The sequence below is a fragment of the Felis catus genome, chromosome E2 (genome assembly GCF_018350175.1).
Source record: "Felis catus isolate Fca126 chromosome E2, F.catus_Fca126_mat1.0, whole genome shotgun sequence".
Lineage (NCBI taxonomy): Eukaryota > Metazoa > Chordata > Mammalia > Carnivora > Felidae > Felis > Felis catus.
Genome location: NC_058382.1, coordinates 50,741,717 through 50,762,425, shown reverse-complemented (window position 1 = coordinate 50,762,425; position 20,709 = coordinate 50,741,717). Strand labels below are relative to the sequence as shown.

At 40.0% G+C, this 20,709-nt stretch overlaps 1 long non-coding RNA gene across 2 annotated transcripts in view; it reads right to left on the bottom strand.

Moving 5' to 3' along the window:
- LOC123382342 overlaps positions 1-20,709 on the bottom strand; it is a 99,728-nt gene that overhangs the window by 46,738 nt on the left and 32,281 nt on the right. The window contains exon 1 of one of the 2 annotated variants that reach the window (XR_006590595.1): positions 11,191-11,426. The exons of the other annotated variant lie outside the window; for it this stretch is intronic. This is a non-coding gene — a long non-coding RNA (uncharacterized LOC123382342). Of the gene's footprint in view, positions 1-11,190; positions 11,427-20,709 lie in introns of those variants that run through there. 2 annotated transcript variants of the gene reach the window in all.

Here is a 20,709-nt window from a genome sequence, read left to right as displayed (position 1 = left end):
TGTACCAGTGATCTTAGCCAATGCAATAAGGCAAGAAAAAAGAGAACACAGAGCAAAAAAAAAGAAGGAACTCAGATTATTGTCTACATTCAAATTGCTGCTTCTCAAGAAACTTTTAAATTCTAATACAAATTTCATGGCAAAAGAGGCTATGGTTTTTATAACTGGAAATCAAGATAGAAATAAAGACATGATTGTGTGTAGAGAAAATCCTAAGGAAGCCATTTAAAATGCACTAGAACTATTAGGTGAATTTAATGAGATAGCAGGCAAGGTAGACTCATGTGTTTCTATATACAAGCAACTAAGAATTTGAGATTTAAATTAGAAGAATACAGTTTATTATAGCATCCGAAAACACAAAATTATTATAAAAAAATTAAAATTGATAAAAGATCTGTACTTTGAAAACTAGAAAAGGAATTCTGCATAGAGAAATTACAGTAAATGGAGAAATACAATGTTCTTGTGAGTCAGAGGCTCACTACTGTTAAGAACTCAGTTCTCTGTAAACTGATAGTCACATTTAATGCAGACCCATGCAAACACCCAATAGGCTTTTTAGTAGAAATTGAGCAAATGCTAAAATTTATATGGATATTCAAAAAAACTCAAAAGGCAAAATCACTTCTAAAAAAATAAGAACAAAGAGGGAGAACTCTAATTTCAAGACTTACCATAAGACTACACTAATTAAGATGGTATGGTGCTGATACAAAGATAGAAAAGTAGATGAATGGAAGAAAATAGAGTGTCTAGAAACAGACTTATGTGTATAATAAGAATTGATTTCCCACAAAGTTGCCAAGAGAAGTCAAGGGGGGAGAAAATTTTTTCAACAAGCATTAGAACAATTGGATATCCACATAAAAAAAGAACTTTGTTCCTTGACACGAAGTTAAAATGGATATGATATAGTTCAATATTTACAAGGTAAAATTATGAAACTTCTAGAAGAAAATAGAATATACCTTCACAGCATTCATGAGCTCAATGAATTTTTATAGAGAACAACAGCAAGTACACATCATTAAAAATATATTTGAAAGACGAACAGACAAATGAATCCTAATACTTAGATTTCACCAAAATTTTAAGTCTTCAATAAGACAAAAAAAAATATTGTATAATTAGGCTTGCATCAAAAATATATAAATAACCCTAATAACTCTATAACAAAGCAAACAATTTAAAATGTACAAAATATTTGAACAAATCATTCACAAAAGAGTTAGAAATGAGTGATGAACACATGAAAAAGTATATCATTAGTCGTCAAGAAAATTCACATTAATATAAGGTCTCTAAGAAACCTGACATTTAGAAAGATGTCAATAGTGCTTGCAAGTGTGTGGGGAAACTAGAAATCTTGTATATTTTTTCTTGGGGTATAAAATCAGATAACTTATCTGGAAAACAGTTTGACAGTTCCTTCTACATACACTTAACTATGTACCTAAGCAGTTTTACATCTAGGGAGTTACCCAATAAAAATGAAGACATATGTCCATACAAAGTCTCCTACATAATTGTTCATGTTAGACCAAAACTGGAAATACTCCCAAAGCCCTTCCTCTGGTATGTGGATGAACAAATTATGGTATATCTATGCAGCAGAATACTATTTAGTAATAAAAAGGAATGGGCTACTGATCCACAGAATAACATAGATCAATCTCAAAAGTATTATGTTGGGTAAAAGGTGCACACACAGTTCACATTTTACGATTCTGTTGATAAAAATGCAGAATAATGTAAGTTAACTTACAGTAACAACAGGAAGGTCAGTGCTTTATGGGGCTAGGAGTTGAGGGGGATGACTTTTAAAGAATATAAAAGAACATTTTGGGGTGATAAAAATGTTCTGTATTTTTATAAAAATGCCCTGTATTTTTACCCTGATTATTATATGGGTGTATATATTTGTCAAAACTCATTGACTATAAAAAAAAAATACATGGTTGGAAAGAATAGATGATATATCAGAGAGATTGGATACAAAAAATAACACTTCTTTCCATCCTGGGAAGACCAAGAAGATGCCCTGTCTTTAATGCATGAACTAGTTCATAACTATCAGTTGTTGGTAATATTTGAGAAAAATCTGAGAGAAAGCTTCAACTTTCTAATTGGCTAGCAAGTGTATCTTTGTGCTTAGAGGATTGGAAATTTGCTATTAATCTAACGTCAGATGAAGCAGTTTCACCAAAAAGTATTATATTGAGAATTTGTTGGGGCACCTGGGTGGCTCAGTCAGTGAAGCATCTGACTTCAGCTCAGTTCATGATCTCAAGGTTCCCCACATGAGCTCTGGGCTACCAGTGCTTGGGATTCTCTCTCTCTGCCCCTCCCTGACTCATGCCCACTCACTGGTGCAAGCTTTTGTTCTCTCTAAATACATAAACTTAAAAAAAAAGAATTTGTTAATGTCATATTTTCTTTTCTCTTATTATCCATCGTATGTTTGTATACAGAAAAACGTGCTTTGTAAACTGGAAGGAAAGAATGTTACTATTGCATTTCAACTTGTACCTGGTGTTTCCCAGGTTAAATTAATTGGCATTCTGAGGTAAAGCCTCCTGTCTTTTCCCCAGTTATGCCAAGTTATTTCATGCCTCGGTTCTTCCCACTTATGTTGCTTTCTGGGCCTGGATTTTGTTCCCTCATCTCGGCTCGCCTGGCTTCTACTCATTCTTCCAGCCCCAATTTAAAAATTGCTTCTTCCAAATCACAATTCTGTTTCGATGAGGTATTCTTTATGAAGTTTAAGCATTATGCCACATTCTACTCTTTCTTTTTTTTTTATTTTTTTAAAGTTTATTTATTTTTGAGACAGAGATAGACAGAGCATGAACAGGGGAGGGTCAGAGAGAGAGGGAGACACAGAATCTGAAACAGGCTCCAGGCTCTGAACTGTCAGCACAGAGCCCAATGCGGGGCTCGAACTCACGAACTGCGAAATCATGACCTGAGGCAAAGTTGGACGCTCAACCGACTGAGCCACCCAGGCGCCCCTACTCTTTCAAAACCTTTAAAACATTTGCATCTTATGTCTTTACAGATAAGATTTTTTTTGTGTGCTTACTCTCTGTTCTTCCTCTAGTTCTAAACCCCATTCATTTCTAGTACATAGAAATGCTGTTGATTATTGGAATTGTTCAGTGCTTTTAGGTCCCAGAGAGGAGTAAGATAGAAATTTTCATACAAAGAAAATACTGCATTGTTTGTATATGCTTTATCTAAGTAGCTTTTTAATGTGGATTAATCTGGAAGTAAACTGGGAGGGTTTTTAAAGCAGATACTTTGTGTTCAACTTTACATCTCTAGTCCCTGAAAGAGTGTGGAATAAAAAAATAACAGCGACAAATCATCAAATAAACAAAAATAAAACACCAAACAAAAACTAACTGGTTATCTTTGGAGGATGGTAAGAAAACAAGTTATTTTCTTGAAAAGTGCTAAGTAAAGGGAAAGAAGCAAGCATTTATTCTACTTTATCTGTATGAACTGTACTGCTGGTAATCAAAGAGTAAATCACGGGAAGTGTCTCTTTATAACAATATCCCAACAAATTAATTTTTAAAAGAAGCAACAATTAAAACGCCACCATTTGCAAAATTAGCTTATTATTTTTTAAATGCTTTTGTTTATTTTCGAGAGAGAGAGAGAGTGCATGCTAGTGAGGGAGCAGGGGAGGGAGAGACACAGAGAGGGAGGGAGAGAATCTGAAGCAGGCTCTGGGCCACCAGCACAGAGCCAGACACAGGGCTTGAACCAGTGAGTCATGAGATCATGACCTTAGTTGAAATCAAGAGCCAGATGCTTAACCAACTGAGCCACCCAGATGCACTGCCTAATTAAAGAATTTAATCATTGAGCATCAACGACGGCTAAAATAACCAAGATTGAAATGCATAAATGTCATGTATCTCCTGGATAAAGAACACAACACCACCTCGAGAGTCTTTCTAGAGGAATGGAACTTGGGTCTGATGAAGCCTGATCCTGCACTAAGTATTCAAAGAACTACAAATGACAGAACATGTGGAACCAGGAGTAGATTAAAAAATAAGGTCCATTCTATAGAAATTCTTACAGTTGTCCTGAGTTCTTCAACAGATGAATTTATTTTAAATAGGCAGGGATAACTATATAAGTCATGAGCCGATCTTCTTAACCAGAAATACAAAAAGGGTTCCTTCAGGCTGAAGTGAAAACAAGGCTAGAGAGTAATTTGAATCCAAATGAAGAAATAAAGAGTAAGGAAATGGTTTAAGGTACAAACTCCAACCTTTTCATGATTAAGAAAAAAAAAATCACAAGCTTGCAACAGAAAGGGACCTGATAAAGGACATCTATTAAAAAGCTCAAAGCTAAAATCATTTTTTTTTAATTTTTTTTTCAACGTTTATTTATTTTTTTTGGGACAGAGAGAGACAAAGCATGAACGGGGGAGGGGCAGAGAGAGAGGGAGACACAGAATCGGAAACAGGCTCCAGGCTCTGAGCCATCAGCCCAGAGCCCGACGCGGGGCTCGAACTCACGGACCGCGAGATCGTGACCTGGCTGAAGTCGGACGCTTAACCGACTGCGCCACCCAGGCGCCCCAAAGCTAAAATCATTCTTAATAATGAATGCTGAAAGTTTTTCCCCTACAATTAGGAGAAAGACAAGAATGTCTGCTCTCAACTACTTGTATTCAACATTGTATTACAGGATTAGCTAGGATGATTAGACAAGAAAAAGAAAAAAAGGGCATCACACTGGAAAGGAAGAATGAAACTATTTGCAGATGATAGGATGTTATGTATAGAAATTTCTAAGAAATCCATTTTAACAACAGAGATAACGAATGAGTTCAGTATGTTTGAAGGTTACAAGGTCCATATATAAAAAATCACTTGTATTTCTATAGGCTGGCAATAAATAATCTGAACATGAATTTAAGAAATCAATTCCATTTTCAAGAGCAAAGAATAACATACTTACAAATGCATATAACTAAAAAGTGCAAGACGTATACACTGGAAAGTACAAAACACTGTTGAAAGAAATTGAAGAATATGTAAATAAATGTCAAGACATCCCATGGATTGAAGACTTAATAGTGTGATGATGGCAACATTTCCCATATAATCTATGTGGCACCATCGCTACCGAAAAACCCAATTGCCGTTTGTGTGAACTAAGGTAATCCTAAAATTTAAATGGAAATGCAAAGGACCCACCATTGCCAAAATAATCTCAAAACTAAGAACAAAGTTGGAGCGCTCACACTTGCCAATTTCAATACTTACTGTGAAGCTCCAGTAATCAAGACTCTGGCAATCCTGGCATATGGAAAGATATGGTCAATGGAGTAGAATTGAGAGTCCTGGGTAAACTCATACATTTCAACAAGAATGTCAAGATGCTTAAATTGGGAAAGAAGAGTCTTTCAACAGATGGCTACTGGCACAAGTGGATATCATGTTCAAAAAATGAGTTTTGGTCTCTACCTCACACCGTACACAGAACTCAAAAATCACACACACAAAAACCTGAATCTAAGTACAAAAACTGTAAACAATTAGAAGAACACACAGTTGTAAACACTGGTAACCTCAGATTCAGCAGTGATTTCCTTAGATATGACAGCAAAAGCACAAACAACCAATGAATTGGAATTCAACATTAATATTTTTTGTCACTTAAAGGACACTATCAAAAAAGGAAAGGCAACCTAAAAAATGGAATAAAAAAAAAACAGGTGAAGGATTTCAATAGAAATTTCACCAAAGAAGACATATATATGGCCAATTAACACATGGAAAGATCCTTAAAATCCATTAGTCATTAGTGAAATGCAAATTAAAACCACAATAACGTACTAGTTTAAAATGGCTGTTATAATAAAAAGAAAAAACAAAGGTTGGCAAAAATGTGGAAAAATTAGAATTTTGATACATTGCTGGTGAGAATATAAGGTGGTGTAGTTCTTCTTTGGAAAAGAGTTTGGTATTTCTTTAGAAAGTGAAATATAGTTACCATAGGACTCAGCAATTCTATTTGTAGGTATACACCCAAGAGAATTGAAAATATATGCCATGCAAAAAATGGTACACAAAAGTTCACAGCAGCATTGTTTGTAACAGCCAAAAAAGTGGAAAATCTCAAATGCCCACTTCCTGATAACTAGACCAACAAAATTTGGCATATCCATAAAATGAATCACCATTCACTCATAAAAAGGATTCATATGACAACATGGATGAACCTTGAAAATACTATGCCAAGTGAAAGAAGCCAACCACAAAAGGCTACATATGTATGATTCCATCTATATGAAAAGCCCAAAATATACAAATGATGGAAATGTTCTAGGATTAGTAGTAATGGTTGATGGATTTATAAATATACTGGAAACCACTGCATTCAATACTTTAAAGGTGACTTTTACAGGCACCTGGGTGGCTCAGTCAGTTAAGTGTCTCTTGATTTTAGCTCCCTTCATGATCTCACGGTTCGTGAGTTCGAGCCCTGCATCAAGCTCTCTGGTGACAGTGCGAGGCCTGCTTGGGATTCTCTCTCTCTCTCTCTCTCTCTCTCTCTCTCTCTCTCTCTCTCTCTGCCCCTCCTCCCCCAAATAAGTAAATAAACTAAAAAAAAAAATAAAGGTGACTTTTATGATGTGTGAATTATAGAGGTTAATAAAAAATAAAGGTAACTAAAAGCTGAATCATGACAATGATAACAACATTTTTAAATTAAACTCCTAAATAGGTGTGTATTTTTCCTAATGTTTGGCCAGAAAAGGAGTCCTTTCCATGAATGTTGTCCGATGACTGTCCTGTGTAATTTTCTCATAATCTACATCCATAATGTAGCTTTTAAAAATCCTAGTGTAAGGGGCGCCTGGGTGACTCAGTCAGTTAAGCATCTGACTTTGACTGAGGTCATGATCTCACAGTCTGTGTGTTCGAGCCCCATGTAGGGCTCTCTGCTGTCAGCACAAAGCCCACTTCAGATCCTCTGTCTCCCTCTCTCTCTCTGCCCCTCCCCTCCTCTTGCTCACTCTGTCTCTCAAAAGCAAATAAACATTTTTTTAAAATTCTAGTTTTAGGTTATTTCAAATTGAGTCAGAAAGACTTTTTTTGGACCATTCTGAGGGCAGAATCTGTCTAAATATTTTCCCCGTCTTTTGCAGTTACCTCATCAACACCTAATTTGACAGCTATTTTCAAGCTCCTTTTCTTTACCGAAGCTTTCTAAAGCCTTTAATTTAGTTTCAGTTGAACCACTGACTTCTACCTTCAACTTTGATTTCAGCAAATTTTTTTGGTCTTTAATTACAACATGTAATGAGAATAACAACTGAAGTGGCAAAAGCAGTTCTGAAAGGAACGTGACTGATTCTTGGCGAGCATGTAGTTCAGCCAAGCAGGCAAAAGCAAGAGTGCCGTGGACACAAGTCAACGAGTGGCACAGAAACAACGGAGGATCCAGTTTGTTCCAGGACACCGGTGGGTGGAAGTTAAGGCAATGTCTGCTGTGTGTAAACCTGATATTCCCAGATCTATGGGAAGGTCACTGCATGCACATAGGATGCAAGGGCAATAGAATAGACTTTGGGAAACATAAGTAAAAATACAGTGAGTAGTATTTATATACCCATGCATGGATCTGTGCCCTCGGTTGAAAGTATTCTGCAGTCTAGAGGTATAAAGAAATGGTGATCACTAAAATTTGATGAATACAGGCATCTTCTCCCATTAGAGTTCCACCTTCGTGTCTTTGCTCACCTCAGCATGGATTTTAAACTCTTTGGAATCTGAGCTGAATAATTATCAGAACACCTACCTCACTAAAGCCAAGCTGAGGAAAAAGGCGGCATTAAAACAGAAGTCAACTTATCTGTTGTGACCAAGTCTTAGGCAAGGACGTGGCCCATAGTGGCTGAGAAATGGTGAACAGATGCCATACACAAGACTACATGTGCCCTGCCATTTGCTCGCTGGGTTTTGACATGGTTGTTACAGGTGAACTTCATAAATGACCAAATGTGTGGAACAAACATATCTACCTTCACTGCTGATACAAGTGTGGTATTAGAGATATTAGGCATTATTATTTCCCTCTCATCCTGCTCAGTAAGGCTTGGTAGAAAAGATGAACAGCCAACGGCAAGAGCAGCTCTGTGATCTCCTCTATACATTTCCTGCCAGTCAGTACTCAAATTGTGCCAAATGGATGCCTGTTTGTGTTACTGCACATACAGAATACTCATCAGGGATTACACCAAAGGATATGAGAATAGAAAGAGGCTTCAAGAAGTTGAATTGAATTACTGGAAACCCTGTTACTAAGACATTTTTTTTCCGTAAGCTTCTATTTTCTTTGCTCACAATGATATCCCCAGAGCTTCAGCGACATAATTTTCACCGCTTTAGAAGATAATGTTGTATTTTCTTTGAGTCGACTAGTTTTGGATAATTACTTAGTTGAAGTTTATAAACAAAACTTTTTATATACTGAACAGAAACAGATAAGACAGGCAAAGAACAAGAAAGATACGTTTATACGATACCACTGTTTCACATTAGGTATTACTTTATCCCTAAATGCCTGAGAATTAGATAGGAATAACAACCTAGGGGCTTACGGGAATTGTATTCATGTGTGTTACCCCCGTGACCCCCCATCTCCCCATACTCCTTTATAACCTCCTGCCCTTGAGTGTGGGCCAGACCTGTGACTTCCTTCTAACCTGTAGAACACAGCAATGATGACAGGTTACATGTGATCACATCATGTAAGATTGCAACAGTTGTCTTGCTAGGAGACATTTTCTCCTTTGCTGCCTTTGAAGAAGCCAGCTGCCATGTTGTGGACTGGCCTATGAAGGGAACCATGTGATAAACACCTGAGGGCACCCTCTGTCCACAACACAGCAGAAAGAAAGGGAGGGAGGGCAGGGGAGAGAGAGATAGAGAGAGAGAGAGAGAGAAAGGAAAAGGAAAAGGAAAAGGAAAAGGAAAAGGAAAAGGAAGGAAGGAAGAAAAGAAAGAAAGAAAAAAGAAAACAAAGAAAAGAAAAATTTCTGTAAAGCCCAATAGTTTCCAAAGGGACTGAATTCTGCCAACAACCCCAGGAGCTTAAAATGGGATCCTTCCCCAGCTGAGCCTCAGATAAAACTGATACCTTGAGGGGTGCCTGGGTGGCGCAGTCGGTTAAGCGTCCGACTTCAGCCAGGTCATGATCTCGAGGTCCATGAGTTCGAGCCCCACGTCGGGCTCTGGGCTGATGGCTCGGAGCCTGGAGCCTGTTTCGGAGTCTGTGTCTCCCTCTCTCTCTGACCCTCCCCCGTTCATGCTCTGTCTCTCCCTGTCTCAAAAATAAATAAACGTTGAAAAAAAAATTTAAAAAAAAAACTGATACCTTGGCTGGCAGATTGATGGTACCTTCGTTAGCCACTGACAGGGGGATCCAACTAGGTCATTCCTGGACTTGTGATGCACAAAACGTGAGATGATAAATATAGGTTGTTTTAAGAAATAGCTAGCCAACATACCAGGTTTCAAAACCAACTTTTTACCTGTGCAAGCTGAGAAAAGTTTCTTTCTAGAACTCCTTGTCTCCTGTCACTTCATTAAATACTGAATCATAACACAATGACATCTGTTGACTCATTCTGATGCTACATATGTGGAATCCTGACTGACAGGCGGAAGCTTGCCTCTCTAGGAGGTTTTGAGACTGTATCTGAGTAGTTACATATTCAATTTCAGTACATATGTTGTTAAATTCGCTGGGGAGAGATTTCGTCTCTTTCTTCTTTCTCACCTCAGCTATAGATCCAATCACCAAGTCAGGCCAGTTCACGTGCCAAGTATTTCTGAAACCTTGCTGGTTCTTTTCATTCATATTCCCAAGCCCTGGTTCAGGCACCACCACGTCCCACTTTGTGAACATATCCACTTCCTTCTGGTCTTGTCACATGACTCACTCTGTTCTTCTTTCTCATTTTCACCTGTAGCCTGACTAATATTTCCTATACACGCACGTAATTATGCCAACTAGGTTCTTTAAATCCTTCCCAAAGCCTTTAAACAAAGGCTAAACTCCTCAATATGAGTCATATTATGCCTCAGATTTGATGTATTTCAGATGCCTAGCTAATAAAGCATATTTTGCTTTCTGAAAGGTAGGGATTGTGTATATCTTATTTTTAGCATACTGCATGTTTAATTCAAGCCTGAAAAAAAATTTGGCAGTTAGTAATTGTGGAAGGAATGCATGCAGCAAAAGATAATATATTAGAAAGAGGTTAGATCTTATGTGAAGTGTTCTTACCACAAAAAATAAAAAAGGAAAGTGACACAAGAAATCTTTTGGAGGTGATGGATATGTTTACTACCTTGATTGTGCTGATGGTATCATGGGTACATGCATCTGTCCAGACTTGTCAAAATGTACATATCAAATATGTCCAGGTTTTTGTATATTAAGTACACCTCAATAAGACAACATTTTTTCAAGGATTAAAACTTCTTTTAAAAATAAAATGTGTTTATTTTTTTAAGTTTATTTATTTTGAGAGAGAGAGAAAGAGGGAGCAAGGGAGGGGCATAGAGAGAGGGAGAGAGAGAATCCCAAACTTCTGCTTCTGGAAGCAGAAGTCGGGAAGAGGGGTGAGGAATGCTTAAAAACACACCAACCAGCACTATCTACGATGGTCAAATTACGAAAACAGTCTAGGTGTCCACTGAATGATGAATGGATAAGGACGATGTGGTATATATGTACAATGGAATATTACTCAGCCATGAAGAATGAAGTCTTGCCATTTGCAACGACATGGGTGGAGCTAGAGGGTATAATGCCAAGTGAAACAAGTCTGTCAGAGAAAGAAAAATGCCATACGACTTCAGTAATGTGTAGAATTTAAGAAAAACCAATGAGCAAAGGGAAAAAGAGGCAAACCAAGAAACGGACTTGCAACTATAGTGAACAAACCGATAGTTACTGACAGGGAACATGTGAAGTAGGAGGTGGGGATGAAGAAGGGCACTTGTTGTGATGGACACGGGATGTGGGGCAGGATTGTTGAATCACTGTGTCGTACACCTGAAACTAACATTACGCTGTGTGCTAACTACCTATAACTGAAATAAGAACTTATAAAAAAACTAAATAAAAATAAATACACACCAGAGTGCTCTGTTCTTAAGGAGACCTGCCTTCAGGAGAAACTGCTGGACCAAGCCTAACAGATCCTGGGCAGGGAGATAGCCAACTTTGGCTTCCACATGGGAGAAGGGAAGTCCTCAAGTTCAGCCTGCTCTGGCCATCCTGTCCCGCCTCTGCGGGGACACAAAGCAGCGGAAGGCGTGTGAAGTTCACAGGCAGGAGGCACGGGCTACAGAACATTCTCCTCCACCCACACCTCCCGGCTACGTTACCTCTTTACAGTTCCTTTTACCTGGTACATCAGGTCTGGCTATTTAAAAATTACAAGACACACCAAAAGACAAAAAAAAAAAAAAAAAAAAAAAAAAAAAACCAACCCACAATTTGAAGACGGAAAGCCAGCATGAGACAGAGACATGGCAGGGACATTACTATGATCAGACTGGGAATCTAACACAACTGCAGATGAAGAGGGAGAATAGTTCGTGCAAAACTCCATTAACAGATGGTGTTGGGCCGAGAAGCTAATCATGGAAGGTGCTGAAAAGTGGTTGGGTTGTGAACATATTTGGATTGTACAGCTGAGCAGTTTTATTGATGGATTAGTTGTAACTAGTGACAATACACAGAAGAACTAGGATAATTCCACGTGTTTTGACCAGAGCCATCAAAAGGACGGCAATTGCCATTTATTAAAATGGGAACTAATGCAAGAAATCAGATTTTGTGTCAAGAGGGCAGAATTTTTACCAATACCTGAGCTTTTATCACCGGGATAATTATAGTTTAAACTGAAGTCCTATTCACGTACGTGTTTTCCAAAGTATCGTTGCAAAGCCTATTTAATTAGAGCATTATCTCTATCAATATTTGTGCGTGTGTGTACAATAAAACACACGTGCACACTCACACAGCAACAAAAAGAGAAATACTAGCTTTCGCTTCAAATAATAGAGGACTAGTCCCCTGATTTGATTTTTGACATCCACACCACGGGGCTTGGTACATCCTGCTGTTCAGATTATTCTATTTATGACATTACAGCCTGAGTAGATGAACAAGTGCCAAAAATAAATATTCTGCTTCCTTCACATTTTCTCTTGGCTTGAGTTTGCTAAGGGAAAAGAACGGAGCTGCAAACAGCAGCTGCGTTCTGGCCGCTGAGCCGTCAACAGACCGAAGACAAACCAGACCAAGTTTGGGGAGAGAGTAGCTCTTGCCCTGGCCGTTCCAGAAGGACAGTTGTAACAGCCTCTGGGCCACACAGCAGCTCAGGACGAAAGGTGTGGTTCCCTCCGTTCTCATAGAAAGACTCAAGACATGCGCAGTCACCTTGACAATTTATCCCAAGTTGGCCCCTTGCAGGAAGAGACAGAGGGAGGCCAAGTCAGACTAGAAAACGGTCACTGGAAAAACCTCTGTTTCAGTCCCTTTAATTCTTCCGTTGTGATCTTTACTTTGTACCCACCAATTACAGTTGTTTGTGATGATCTGGAATCAACAGACTGTGAAATACAAAGTGGGAACGTTGTCACTTGGTGCCTTGGGTCTAGATAATAGACTTTTTTAAATTGCAGTATGAATGCTTAATTTAAAGTTGTGTGTGTAACCTCTGCAATAATAAAAATTTAAAAAATGGTTAAAGTAGATGAGGGCAAGGACCGGTTTGGTTTTTCATGATAGGCCAGCCCTTGAGCGCTATTCTTCCTTTGGATGTGCATGGATGGCTTTGATGGTATATATTTTTAAGTAAAGAAAAGGGGGATTTTTAAAATTTGATAATTGCAATTAAATGAGTACCCTAAGCAATGTCTAGCTAATTATAGGCATAGCTCTCTATAAAGTCAGGAATATAACGAGTTTCTCTCCTACTGAGTGTCAACAGACCATTAACAACCGCAGAAAGCCCTACATGGTCCCCTTTAATGGAAATGTCTATATGCAATTATCTGCTGTTCCTTGATCTCCCATTCTTAGAGGCTGAACTAAGACTAATAGGTCAATAAATGTCTGTAGATTGAAAAAATCGAAAGGTTCTGAAACTCAGATTCAGTCCTCATTAGAAACACATTGAGAAGGCCGGTTTCATTTTGGGAAGCACGGGAAATTTTTGTTCAGTCTAAATCACAGTTTATTTTCATAAGCTGATGCTTTTAAAACCATGCTGTGTTTAAGACACCAGCATCTTTTCCACTAAAAATATGAATTTCAAATTTCTGTGTCAGCCCTACTGCCAACCTTCCTGTCTGCTCTTCTGTACCACAGAGGCACTATTTCTGGAGGGATCTGGAGGGATGCTTGTTAATAAAAATTAATACCCAGAGTCTGAATGCCTTTCTCACATTTGGGATAGGCTCCATCGTGTGAGTCCTGATGGTGGGTGGGGATCTGCCTCCCTGTGGGTCAGCTTAAGCCTCTTGTGGTGGTTAGGGCCATGGGTATGGGTCACCATGCCAATCACAGGCTCCCATGTAGGATTTGAGGAGGAGAGACAGTTACCGGGTCAATGAAAACATGGACATTATTATTTAATGGAGGGGATGGTGTGTCCCCTCTTTCAGTTCCCACCAACTCAGTAAGCCTGTTCTCCCACTTTCTGGGCGCTTTTGTAGGCATTAGATGTCCTTCCAGTGCATTTATTTTCCTGCTTCGGTTATCAGAGTTGTTTTCCGTTGCATGCAACCAACAGGCCTCAGCGGTCAAATGACACAGTGACGAGACTCTAAAGCACACTGGACTTAACGCATGTGCAGGGCGATGATCAGGAAATGGGCCTTAACAACATTGCTCTAACTTGTATTTTGCAGGGTAAGTAATGGGGGTCTGAGAGGAAAAGGGCTAACGTTTGGGTTTAAAAGGACACCACTACTTAATTTTAAAGGAACTAGGAAGCATTTGAAGGCTCTCCATCCACTCCACGGCCTCAGGCATGGTGTACGAGGGTTTAGAGAGTGCAGACGAGACGGGTTCTCTGCTCAAGAAAATCATAAAGGTCAAGAATGACTTAGCTCATTTCTCCCTTTTTACTGTTGAAGAAGAGAACTCTACAGAGTGGCCCTGACCAGTAGTAACGTAAAGTGAGCTACTTTGGTCATTTAAACATTTCCAGTGATCACATTTAAAGTAGAAAGAAACAAGTAAGATTGACTTCAATAACATATCCTATTTAATCCAAGATATCCAAGAGGTGCCTGGGTGGCTCAGTCAGTTGGGGGTCCGACTTCGGCTCAGGTCATGATTTCGTGGCTCATGAATTCAAGCCCCACGTCGGGCTCCGTGTTGACAGCTCAGAGTCTGGAGCCTGCTTCCGATTCTGTCTCCCTCTCTCTCTGTTCCTCCCCCACTTGTGCTCTGTGTCTCTCAAAAATGAATAAACATTAAAAAAATTTTTTTTAAATAATCCAAGATATCCAAAATGGTATTTCAACCTACAATGTTTTTAAATGTTTAAAATTCAGTGTGTATTTTCCATTTATAGCACATCTTAATTTGGATCAGCCACATTTCCTATCCTTCAGAGCAACATGCAGCCACAGGCCACCATGTGAGACAGCAGACAGAGAGCCACTAAAGGGAAAGGACAACCCTACTTTCTTTCAGATACTCGTAATTTTCATGCCTTAAGAAACAGATATTTGGCTAAAGGAAAAAAATCCCTCAGTGGATTTTCAAGACTCCCGAAACCACCAGCGCAGAAAACGTTGTATAGAGCCTGTTGCTTTAAATGAACACCTGCAGCTCTGGGGGAGATGAGTTCATGACTCCATCAACACTTGGCCTCTGTTCCAGCCCCTTTTTTACATTGCCCAGAAATCCTTATGTTCCTTGTATGAACCAATCACTTTTGTTCATTTCCTTTTATTCTTTGGGTATCGTTCAGAGTGGTGAAGAAATGGGGCAGAGTCTGAATGGAAATGTTTGGGTAAAAAATTCTATGGTTGAATTTAATCATTCACTCTGTGGAAATGGCTAAAGGGACATCTGGGCTCAGGCCTGCGGGCAGTGTCTGTAAACGTATTATCTGTGGCCAAAGCTCCAGAGACCATGCAGACCAGGGGGATTAACAGATTGATGACTGGAGAGAAACCTAATGGCATTTCGCTAACCAGTCTATTCTCTTGCATTGGCAAAAGGCTTTCTGTTAAAGAGGATAGCTGTGTAAATGGCTCTTGGAGCTTTGCATTTACTTGGTTGTATGTGTGTAAAATATGGGCATTTAAACATTTTTTTAATTCCTTTTAGAGAGAGAGGGAGGGAGAGGGGCAGAGAGAGAGAGACAGACAGAGAGAGAGAAAGCATCTTAAGCAGGCTCCACACTCAGTGGGGAGCCCAACACTGGGCTCGATGTGGGTGTCAATCCCATGACCCTGGGATCATGACCTGAGTTGAAATCAAGAGTCTGATTCTCAACCGACTGAACCACCAATATGCCCATAAAACACGTAAATTTTGAATTGTCTGTGAAAACTGAAGAGCTCAGTTTTAGTCTAAACTCTATAGTACGGAGCACTACCGGGGCAGATCCCGTCAGTCCCTCCGTCTATGGCTGCATCCGTACTCTGCTTCCACTCCCTCTTCTCCTCACTGGCACATGTACATAAGGAGATACAAGGCACACTCATACCTGAGTCAGAGCAGGTATAAACACACGTGTCTCTTAGATGTCGCAAGAAAGGTTTAAGTTTTAATAAATAGACATCAATTTTGGGAAATGAAATAAATGCACAAAATGGATAGGAGATACATGTTTCAAAGAAGCATCAGGGTACCTCGGTGGCTCAACCATTTAAGCCTCTGACTCTTGGTTTCAGCTCAGGCCATCATCTCACCGCTAGGGAGATCAGCCCCATGTCAGTCTCTGTGCTGTAGGGCAGAGACTTTCTTTTTCCTGGTATTTACTGTGGGCACCTGGTTCGGCTCCTGAAGGTAAAATCTCACAGTGTTGTGGGAAAGCCGTTATGAAAGGCACCCCCCCCAACCCCCAGAGTTTGTAATTCTGATTTGTCTGGCAATTGGTCAGTTACAACCCAGGCCCCCTACCGCAGCCCTGGTTCCTGCCTGGTTTCCACCCAGCTTCTGCTCTGGGAAGCTGTGCCTCCCTGTGTTTGCCTGCGTCGTCCCCTCTCTTACGAATCCACGAAGAGCTGCTGATTTTCACACTTGCTGTTAGGACCCAATGGAGACTTCCAAGCGCCTTACGCGCTCACCCGGAAAGCGGAAGTCCCCTTAGCCAGGGAAACATGTTTACGTTCGCTGCTAGCTCTTCCCCCTGAATGCCAGTGATAAAGCACACGGGGCAACAGGCTTTGGTGACAGTTTTGGGCCCTGAGTCATTACTTCGCCATTCAATCTATTGCTCGTGGATCGATGCTGGAAGAACTTCACATAGGTCTTCATTGAGTTAATGAAAATATTGTGCTTTTCCTAAAAGCCGGATGCTACTCTAAACTCTGGGTAGAAAGCATGAATTGCACACGGCTTCTGTTCTCAAACCGCCCACGACTTGAGGTGAAGTTAAGGGAAAAGGTTTCCCAGTGTAACCGACCCCACACCTGCTTGGACCTTCTTCTGAGATTGGACATGGGGGGAGGGGTGAAGGGCTCATGTTTTAGTTTTCAGAAGACGATGGCAGTAAATACAGTACCGCTCCAATATATTTGCATGTTGTTTACAAAGTAAACGTGAGACCCCAGGCCTCTACCTTTGGAGTTCTTAGCCACACGCCAGAGAAAATGGACACCTTAATGCCAGAGAATGAAAATGTGCTTTCTAAGGTGCTGAAGTATTTTGTGACCATCTTGAGTGGTGTCTAGATTCCCAACAGCAAATAAGTTCTCGAGCAATTCTAGTTGGACCTTCGGTTAGGGCAGATGACAGTTCCTCCATTCTGGCACACTGATGGAAACCGTAGTTGGTCACTGAAATTTTCTTTTTAATGGATTTTAGAAAATTAAAAATCTCTTAGAATTATTCTTACATGCTGTTTATATTGGCGTATTATGTGAGCTTGGGGAACATTAGCTTGTTTCATAAAACAATGTAATTAAGTGTTTGCAAGATTCTGAAATAAATATGGTGTTTTAAATATCTGTGTCATCCCTTTATAGATTCAAAGTTTTGTAAAGGGTGGAACTGTTTTAAGCAAATATACGATAAAACGTTCACAGTAAGTCAATATCAAAGTTCAAGGTGATCACCTGGGTGGCTCAGACAGGTAAGCCTCTGACTCTTGATTTCTGCTCAGGTCATGATTTCACAATTCATTGGGATCGAGCCCCACGTTAGGCTCTGAGCTGACAGCACTGAGTCTGCTTGAGATTCTCTCTCTCTCTACCCCTCCCCCATTCTCTCTCTCTCTCTCTCTCTCAAATAGAAACATTAAAAAGAACAATGTACTCTAGACAAAGAATTACTACCAAACAACTCTGATTACTCTTCTACTAGACTTCATTCATTCGTGTGTACATGCATTCATTCATTCATTCAACAAATTTACTGGTAGTGCCCTTGGTGGGTCAGCCATTACCAAGTGCCCTAAGAACTTAAAAATATGTCTAATAAACACTTGTTAAACTGGGGCGCCTGGGTAGTTCAGTCAGTTATGTTGGACTCTTGATTTCGGCTCAGGTCATGATCTCATGGTTTGTGAGATCAAGCCCTGCTTTGGGCTCCATACTGTCAGGGTGGAGCCTGCTTGGGATTCTCTCTCTCCCTTTCTCTCTTTACCTCCCCTGCTCATGCTCATGTGCTCTCTCAAAATAAATCAACAATTACAAAAAATTAAAAACCTGTTAAATCCATATTGGATAAATGGAAGAACAAAACATAGTACTTTGTCTCTGGTCCCTCTTCTAGTACAGAGGAGAATACAGATAAGAACCAGTCTGTTAACCACATGGAGGAGGAGCCCAGTGCCCAGTTTAGGCAGTCAAAGAAAAACTGCTGAAGTAAACGGTCTCTAATAGGAAACCAGAAAAATCAGTACTGAAAAAAAGTTCATTACTGGCCTGGTTTATGCGGGTGATGGGACACTTTGGACATTTACTCCCCAGAGTTAACAGGAGAGGTGAAGCAAGAGGGGTAGAAGGTGGGGGGGTCATCAGTCCCTGTCCGGTGCTGTGATTGCAGATGCTTTGGGTGTGGGCCGACTGCTGTCTTAGCACAGGTGATCAAGAGGTTCCTTGGGGAGCCTTTCAGTCATACCTTGGGGAAATTCGGCCTCGTGGTTCTGCCCAGCCACTTGAAGTTGCTTCTGGAGCTCCATCCATGCCACGATAGAGGCTGGAGGGGAATTTCTCCGGGGTGCCGGGTCACCTCTCTGTCTGTTCAGGATCTTGGATCTCTTTCAACTTAATCAGCCCTGTCAGCATCCAGTTCACTTAATCATTTCTAACTTAAAAAGAAACCCTTGAACCCCACACCCACCAGTTACCACTCTGTCCTCTCCTTGCCTTCGTCGGCAGTTTCTCAAAAGAGTAGTCTACACCCAATAATCTCCATTTCCTTAGTGTTCCTATCCCCCGCCAATCAAACTGCCAGATTCAGACACCCGCTCTGCAAAACGCGCAAGCATTATTTAGCCCTGATCCTACCAGACAGCTCACCGATATTGAATCTGGTTGCTCCCAGTCTCCGCCTCTCTTGGCTTTCTGTGTATCACCCTGGCCATGGTTCCTCCTCTAACTCTGAAATATGTCGGTCTCTTTCGAGCTTCCCTTTTCATATGATCCCTTAGATACTGAATTTCTTTCAAGACTCAGGTAACATCTCTCCTCCTTCTCTATTCAATTCCTAGATGATCGTGACCATTCCCATGGTTTTAAATACTATCCGTATATCAGCAGTTCCCAGTTTACATTTTCAGCCCGATGTGCTTCAAGCTCATTTACCCAAATGCCTGATCAACACTTGGATACGGATATCGCACAGACAGCTCAGATGTGACATACCCCTGACGGACACCTTGACATTCCTGATGTTCGGAAACTGGTCTCAGAAAAAACAATTTCACCTAGATATTTTGTTTAAAAAACAACAACAACAACAACAAAAAAAAAACAAAAAAAACCCCAAAAACAAAAAACAATAAACAACAACCACAAAAAAAAACCCAGGGGTACTGAGTAGCTCAGTCCATTGAATGGCCGACTCTTGATTTCGGCTCAGGTCATGATCCCAGGGTCATGGGATCAAGCCCCGTGTTGGGCTCTGTTCTGAGTGTGGAGCCTGCTTCAGATTCTCTCCCTCCCTCTCTCTCTCTCTCTCTCCCTCTGCTCCTCTCTTCTGCTCATGTTCTCTCTCTAAAACAATTTTAAAAATAAAAAATAAGCAGACTTTGATTTGCTTTTTTGCTTCAAGCAACTGTGGTGATGTTTTCACAAACATATAGCTATCTCCAAACTCATCGAGCTGTATACATTAAACACATACAGCTTTTTGTATGTCAGTCATTCCTCAATAAGTCATTTAAAAACCAAAGAAAAAAAGCCTTCACAGTTCTCTTACTCTCAACTCCTACACCCAGCTAATCAGAAACACCTTGTAATTGATGTAAAAAAAAAAAAAAATCACTCAATTCTCTTCTCCCTAATGCCGCATTCTTAATTCAAGCTGTCCCCATCTCTTACAACTCCTCTGGCCAGCTGTGCTGTGCCTCATTTCAGTCCGTTGCCCACATATCCATAGATCCAAATTTACTATGTGGAACAGGTGGATCAGTCAGCTGCTTAAGCCCCAGCGATGCTGGAATGGCTCTATCTCTCATGTATGTATTTCCACGATGCAGTACTATAGAGCAGTGAGAAAAATCGGTTCACGTCTTACATAATGACGTGGATAGACGTCAAACATAATGTTGGGGAAAACCAGCCCACAACAAAAGGCTTTCCTTTATGATTTCATTCATGGGAGGCTAATGAAAGGGGCGCGATGGTGGTAGAAGTCAGTGTCGAGTTCGCACGTGGGTTAGTAACCACTGTAAGGAATTGCACGGGAAATCTTCTATGACAGCCACCTTCACATCTTTACTTTGTGAAAATTCACCGAACTGCATGGTCAGGATCGGTGCATTTTCCTTTATCTACGTTATGCTTCAATATAAAGCTTACTTTAAAATCCACATAAAACGTGTTTGGGTCTTTCTTATTTTTTTGAGTTACCACTCTGGGTATGTTAAAACTAAGAAATAAAAATGGTAGAATTTCCTGCTGGATAATTATTGGGTATTTAGAAAAACACCTAATTGTACCTTCAACTGACACACCAGAGTGATTTCAGAAAGCCTTGGCTAATACGAAAAGTGTGTGTTCTGAATGAATAATATCCTGTTGTTAGAAAAGTAAACATCCAGGCCTATGATTAAATAATGTTAATACAACTATGGTAAAGGAAAGAAATTAAAAAACATCAACAAAGTCTAGAAATATATTACAAGCTCTCTTCTGGTCGCTAGGTTGACAGAAACAGAAACACTCTACTGTTTGAATGGAGAAAAAAATAACAGAAGCCACGCTTTGCAAACCATATTTAAAACATGAATGC